This window comes from Corvus moneduloides, chromosome 8, assembly GCF_009650955.1.
Source record: "Corvus moneduloides isolate bCorMon1 chromosome 8, bCorMon1.pri, whole genome shotgun sequence".
NCBI classification, from domain to species: Eukaryota; Metazoa; Chordata; class Aves; order Passeriformes; family Corvidae; genus Corvus; species Corvus moneduloides.
This window is the reverse complement of record NC_045483.1, coordinates 33665652-33671816: the sequence shown is the minus strand read 5'-3', so window position 1 is coordinate 33671816 and position 6165 is coordinate 33665652. Positions and strand designations below refer to the sequence as shown.

General features: G+C 46.1%; 1 long non-coding RNA gene across 1 annotated transcript in view; it reads left to right on the top strand.

Moving 5' to 3' along the window:
- The first annotated feature begins 1734 nt into the window (after positions 1-1734).
- The window catches only part of LOC116447613, a 28890-nt gene continuing 24459 nt past the window's right edge, over positions 1735-6165 (top strand). The window contains exons 1-2 of the long non-coding RNA XR_004241607.1: positions 1735-2137; positions 5762-5855. This is a non-coding gene — a long non-coding RNA (uncharacterized LOC116447613). The remainder of the gene's footprint in view (positions 2138-5761; positions 5856-6165) is intronic.

The following is a 6165-nucleotide window of genomic DNA, read 5'->3' as shown; positions in this document are numbered from 1 at the left end:
GGAGTCACTCTCCTCCTAACTCTGCTAATTAATCAATGTGCCCCATGACAGCTCTTGACCATTAAATAATATTCATTAGTATCCAGACCCCAACAGTATGGATGAACCCATCTATCTTCATTCGCTTTTGGATTTCAACATCAGGAGCAGGAGCCAAAAGTGTCAGTAAAAGGGCACTTTCCTTCCTCATCCTAGTGAAAACTGACCTTGATGATATTTTTCTTTCTTCCCTTCCCTGCCCTTTGTGTCTTGGTTAAAGGAGAAGATGGCCAGTAGCTTCAGCTCCTCTCCTTATCCCAAGTGACTATCCTAGGGGAAAAAGGAGACAGGATGCTCTTTAGAGGTGATAAATAGCATATGATTATCCTTGTTTTGTAAGGAATCCAATAATGTCTCTTGGGTCATGAAGGAGAGAAAATGAAGAGCGATATTTATCGATGTCCGAGTTACCTTCTTCCTCCTAACAATTCACTTGGCCAGTGGTGGAGCCACATGTGCACACAGGTAATCCTAAATTGTCCAAACCTGTATGCATAACCTCAAAACTTGGAAGGAGGAAATGTTTTGGAAGTGTTTCCTGAGCCAGCCAAACATCTGGTGTTTTCCTGGGAAGCCATGGCTGTGTGCTCACCCTTGCTCCCCAAAATGAGAGGATATTGCTGTCCTTGCTCGTTGTCTTGGTTTGAAAGACACGTGTCTGCTAAGGAAGGCAGAAGCCTCTCTTGGAATGGCAGATGCAACCCCCTTCCCTCCGAGTTATTATAATTTTGAAATCAAGGGGCTTTTTGGCAAAGATGTGGGAAATAGGAATAACAGTTCTTTACTATTATATATCTATATGTGTATAACCAGTCAAACAAACAGCAATAACTATGGCAGCAACAGCAAACAATCACAAACCCAGTGCCAGCCTTCTCGGCTGTCAGGCCCTTTCCCCTCGGGTGCAGTTCCGCTCGCAGCCGGCAGGGGCGCTGGCGGCTCCCGGTGAGCGGGGCAGGTGCGATGGTTCCCCCGCAGCTGCAGGGGGCGCTCCGGAGCGAGCTCGGGGAGCACGCGGCACTGGTGGCCTGGGATCCCGGGAGGGATGGAACAAAGGCTTCACAAACCCCTGGGCAGCCGATCCCGGTGTCCGGCCGGACCCTGGGGAACAGCAGGCTGGAACGGCAGGCTGGAGCAGCAGGTACGAACACAAATCCCGGGTGGCAGACGCGATGTATTCAAACGGGGAACCCCCCGGGAGGTCTGGGCAGGCAGGGTGAGCAGGGCTACAATGTAGCGAAGGCTCAAAGCAACGACAGAGGCAGGGCGGCCACGGCCCAGCTCCCAGAGGGGCAGGGAAGGCGGGCTTGGGATCCTGGGGCTTCTCCAGCAGAAAGGAAAAGCAGCCGAAGAAAGCAGACTCCCTCTCTGTCCGAATGAAGGAGACCGAACTGCCCACACACCCAGGTGAAAGAAAAAGAGCAGCCAGCTCTTTTGTTTTTCTGAAGTATCCAGTCATTTGTTCCCCTAGCAACATGTAGGGGCAAAAATTCCTTTAACCGAAAAAACACCCCAGGAGAGCTCCTAAAACCCCAACACTCATCCATGAGGTTATTTCCTGAACATTCCTGCAACATGGCAAATACTTGGTCGTGTTGGGAAGTCGTGTAATTTCCTTCTTGCCAGGTGAATCTGCCCTGAAGCAATTCCTCCTTTTGTCAGATTAAAGTTATTTAAATTGAAGAGCTAAAAGGACTCAGTGAGACCTCCTGAGATGTTGAAGTTTGTCCTCTGCTCTTGGGTTACACAATGTGATCCTCCAATCCCCCATGAATGTCCTGGGGGTGGCGGATTTGTCTGCTGTTAACAATCCCATGGATGACCCAGAGAAGGATTGCACAGCGGATAAATTCCCTGTGTATCTCAGACCTTTTGGTGGGCCTTACTTCCTGTGGTGTTGTGGGTGTTGGAGATGAACAACAGATGATAATTTTGCTCTTTGCAGGCTGCTGTACTCAGGCTTGCTCTCTGGTTTTCCAACAGTGTTCCTAGAATTAGTTTTTTTTCTTCTGTCCTCCTGTAGATCTTAATTTGAATCCACCTCTGTTCATAGAGGTCTGAGAAGATGAAAAGCAGTCGTTTGCCTGGAGCCACCACTGTAAGTTATTTATACAGTGATTAGTTAAAGCTTCAGATATTTAATGCAACCTTCAAATCACATACCCACCAACAGCAACTGGTCATATAAAACTTCATTGAGTGGTATCTATCACTTACTGTTTTTCTCAAGATGTGCATACATTTAATTTTCCAGTGATCTCTTGCTGATATTTTCTGCTGAGGAACCAGTAAATTGAGGGGCTTCATAAAGTGTTTTGTTGCAAGGCTCTGAGTGAATTACTTGTAAAGGGAGCTCAGAATATAAAAATTCATCTTGCAAGGAAGTTGCCCTGTTGGATGAATCCCATCTCTATGTTAAAACAGACTCAAACCTTAAAACAAAAAGTATTTTCACCAGATGAGTAAAGGCTCTTCCACCCAGCCAGCTTTGAATATTCAATGTGGTTGGTTTTGCTTCTGTTTTTTTCCCTCTTCTGCCTCAGCTTGTGGGACAACAGCTGGTTTGTGCCAAGGGTTCAAAGCTGTACCTGTAAACAGTTGAATTCAAATGAACGGTCAAAATTTAATAGTTTTAAGTTGGCTCAGAAAGCCAAATTCTTAAGCTTAGCAGAGGAAATGGAACTTGAAAGAAACATAGGTAGAAAATGTAAAGCTGAGTCTAATGAACTTCATATTTTGAAGAAAAGGGAATTAAAATAAATGAGACAAGGTTATGCCTTCATCAAGTAGCAAGAGAATATTCCAGTTGTTGGAGCTAGGCTGAGCCCAAACCAGCAGAGACCCTTGAAGTGAAGCATTTGGGCACCTTATCTCACCCCCTGGCTGTGTTGAACTGCTCCACCAGGGTCTGTCCGTGACCTCAGCTGGACCTGACAGTGGCTGGGACTGGGAGCAAGAAGCCTGGGATTGGGTAGGTTGAATGCCAGCTTACAGACTCATGTGCTTCAGTGAATGTCTCGTCTTTGACTCAGATGTGGGATTTCTCTCATCCTGGAGGCAAATTTGCCACTCATTTCTGTGGCAAATAAACTTCAGGCAGAGTTAACTGCTCCTGTTGCTACAGCAAAGGCCTCTGTCTTAGTCTGTGCTGTAATTAAGTCATTAATTTAATACTCTCTGAATATTTCCTCATTCCTTTTTTTGAAATAAGGATGGAGCCAGTTCCCTTTGGCTGAACTGTACTTGGTAGGGCTGAGTAATAAAGACAGAGTGGCAGGTAAAGGTGATGGAGAGTCCTTCCTGTGCCTTCCCACACAGCTTTGAGTACTTCACTCCAAGTCTCATAAATAGGGGCTTGACCTCTTTTTAACTCCAGTTAAAAGCAGTGTAGCCCCTTCCCAGCATTGCTATGGCACAAGGAAAGGGGGAAAAAAATGTCCATAGACCTCAGAAGACCTTTTCCAGGTGTGAGTCAGTTCCTGCTGTATCTGAAGTTCAGAGCCAAAGACGATCTCACTACATTGTATTTAACTTTGTCCAATTCCCTTCCCATTTTCTGCAGCAATAAAATCCCTATTGCTCTTTCATCTCTCCCTGTTTTTTCCCAAGTAGTTTCTGTGAAAGTGATGTTTGGGGGCAGTAAATCACAAAATGAAAGCCTGCATTCATAAAATGCTTTATGCCCCCCTTCATCAATATTTCAATGTGCAACACAGACACCAGCATTTCATTTTAATTATGCCTCAAATTTCCTGGCAGAGGGATAAAGCTGAACTCTGCAAGGCAGCCCAACCCCATCCCCTCACTGCCATGGGATCCCTGCAACATCCAATTATCCATGGGTTTTGTTCATCTGAGTCACGGGGCTGTGTGCATGCCCGGCGCACAGGAGGATTTCCAGCTGGGCTGAGTCTGGCCTGGCTCCTTCTTCCCTTGCCTTGGGGTGGGAGGAGGTCTTGCATGTGTCTGTGGGAGCTGGTGCATTGCCTGGAGCCTCCAGCCGGGTAGGAAGGGCAATTCAGCGCAAACAGAAGGTTTGGGAAGATAGGCTCTGACAGTGATTAGAGGCAAGGGAAGGCCTCCCTGCTACAGCAAGTGTCACATTTTTTTAAATTGTCCTTCCTGAGGTTGCTTTAGTTGCAAGGACTGTTCGCGTTTGCAGAAGAGACAGAACATAACCGAGATGTTCAAGTCACTGAACAACACTGGCAAGTCGTGCCTTTGTGTAGGTAGCCCTTTTTGGGATGTTTAAGAGCTGGTCACCTGCAACTGAGGGGCAATACAGGAATCAATAGTTGTTCACTCAGTTAATGTGCCAAACTGCAAAACTCTTTGCCAGAATCACAGAACAGTTTGGGTTGAAAGGGACATTACAGACCATCTTTTTCTACCCTCCTGCCATGGGCAGTGACACCTTCCACTATCCCAGGTTACTCCAGGCCCCATCCAACCTGACCTGGAACACTTCCAGGTATGGGGCAGCCACAGCTTCTCTGGATAACTTGTGCCAGGGCCTCCCCACCCTCACAGGGAACAATTTCTTTCTAATATCCTTTCCAAACCTCCCTCTGTTAGTTCAAAATCATTGCCCCTTGTCCTGTCACTATCAGCCCATGTAAAAAGTCATTCTCCCTCCTTTTTATACACCCCCATTTAGGCACTGGAAGGGGCTCTCTGGTTTCCCTGGAGTCTTCTCCAGGCTGACCAACCCCAGGTCTCCCAGCCTGTCTTTGAGGCAGAGGTGCTCCAGCCCTTGGAACATCTTTGTGGCTGATACTGCCATGTCCTTCCCAAAAATCCCACAGCAGATGTTCTCAATGTACAACATTCACAGGTATGTGAGGCAGGATGAAGATCCATGTGATAAAATGTGGAAGGAAAGGAGGAGGGCCCCTAATGCAAAGGAAATATGTCCCTTGTGGTGGTGCTCTTCCATCACTGTCAATTAGCAGGAGTGTTAAATCTGTAGCAGCTGGTGTGGGGTATGACTGGAGAGAGGGCACCAAATAGGATGGTTTATCAGTGTAATTCAATATGACAATTTCTGTGGTCTTATCCTGAAGACAGTGGGCAAGGTGGGGAGAGGGAGCGGCACTCGTGACACACACAAATGCTAACTGGAAGGGAAAGAGGCATTCATTCATTCCTTGTTAGCACATACAGACGTGAATGTACTGATTTATGTAACTTCCCAAAGCCTGGCTGCTGCTGCCCACAGAACCCTTCTTAAAACACACATCCAAATTAAGATGCCATGCAGCAAATAAATTGCTCCGTGTGGAAACTTTGTTTGCAAAGTCAATGGTTTTGCAAAAGCTTATTTAAAGCCCTTAAAAAGCCAAAACAAGATGTGTGGAGAAACAAATATCTGTGTATTGCTGGTATCAAGGACCATGAGATGGTTTTGAGGCAACAGTCTCAGGGAAAACAGAATGTCACAGCAGCTCAGGCTTTCAGGGACAAGGGTTGGCATCTTTGGTTATGGATCTACTAAAATTAATTCAAGTCCAGGCAGCACCAAAGAAATTATTTAATAAATGAATCACCTGCCCAAGCACAGCAATTTGGGATTCTGTAACAGAAGGGTACACGTTTTGAGCTGAGAGGGGAAGTGTGGGATGTGTTATGCTTCACCCAACATCTTAATGCAGCATTTCCTCTGCGAAGGAAAGTGTGAAAAGTGAAGTTAAAGCTGTGATCCCTGTTTTTTTTCTCTCCCTAGGTCTGGTGACTCCCTTTTACTCAGAGCTACAGCAGACTCGCAGACGAGTTCTCAGGTGGCGTTATCCACAGGGTCGTGGGAATTTTCCTACTCTGTATGTGTGTATAATGCTCAAACCATATTAGGGCAAGAATAGAGCTGTTTTGGAGAACCTTTCCTATGATCTCCTTAAAGTTCCTCTAAAAGAGTTTTCCAGCAGTCCTGCTTATAGAAAAATTAATCTGGTTGTAATGACAGAAGATGAGGAGCTCAGGGTAAGGCAGAGGACCCTGAAATAAGGTTGATTTGCAGAAATACTATAATAGCTCAAAAGATAAGTCTTCATCTGCAAGCCTGGAGAGAGTCATGAAGGCTGGGAGCTGTTAAAAGGATGTGCCATAGGAGCAGAGGTAGGGACAGCATCA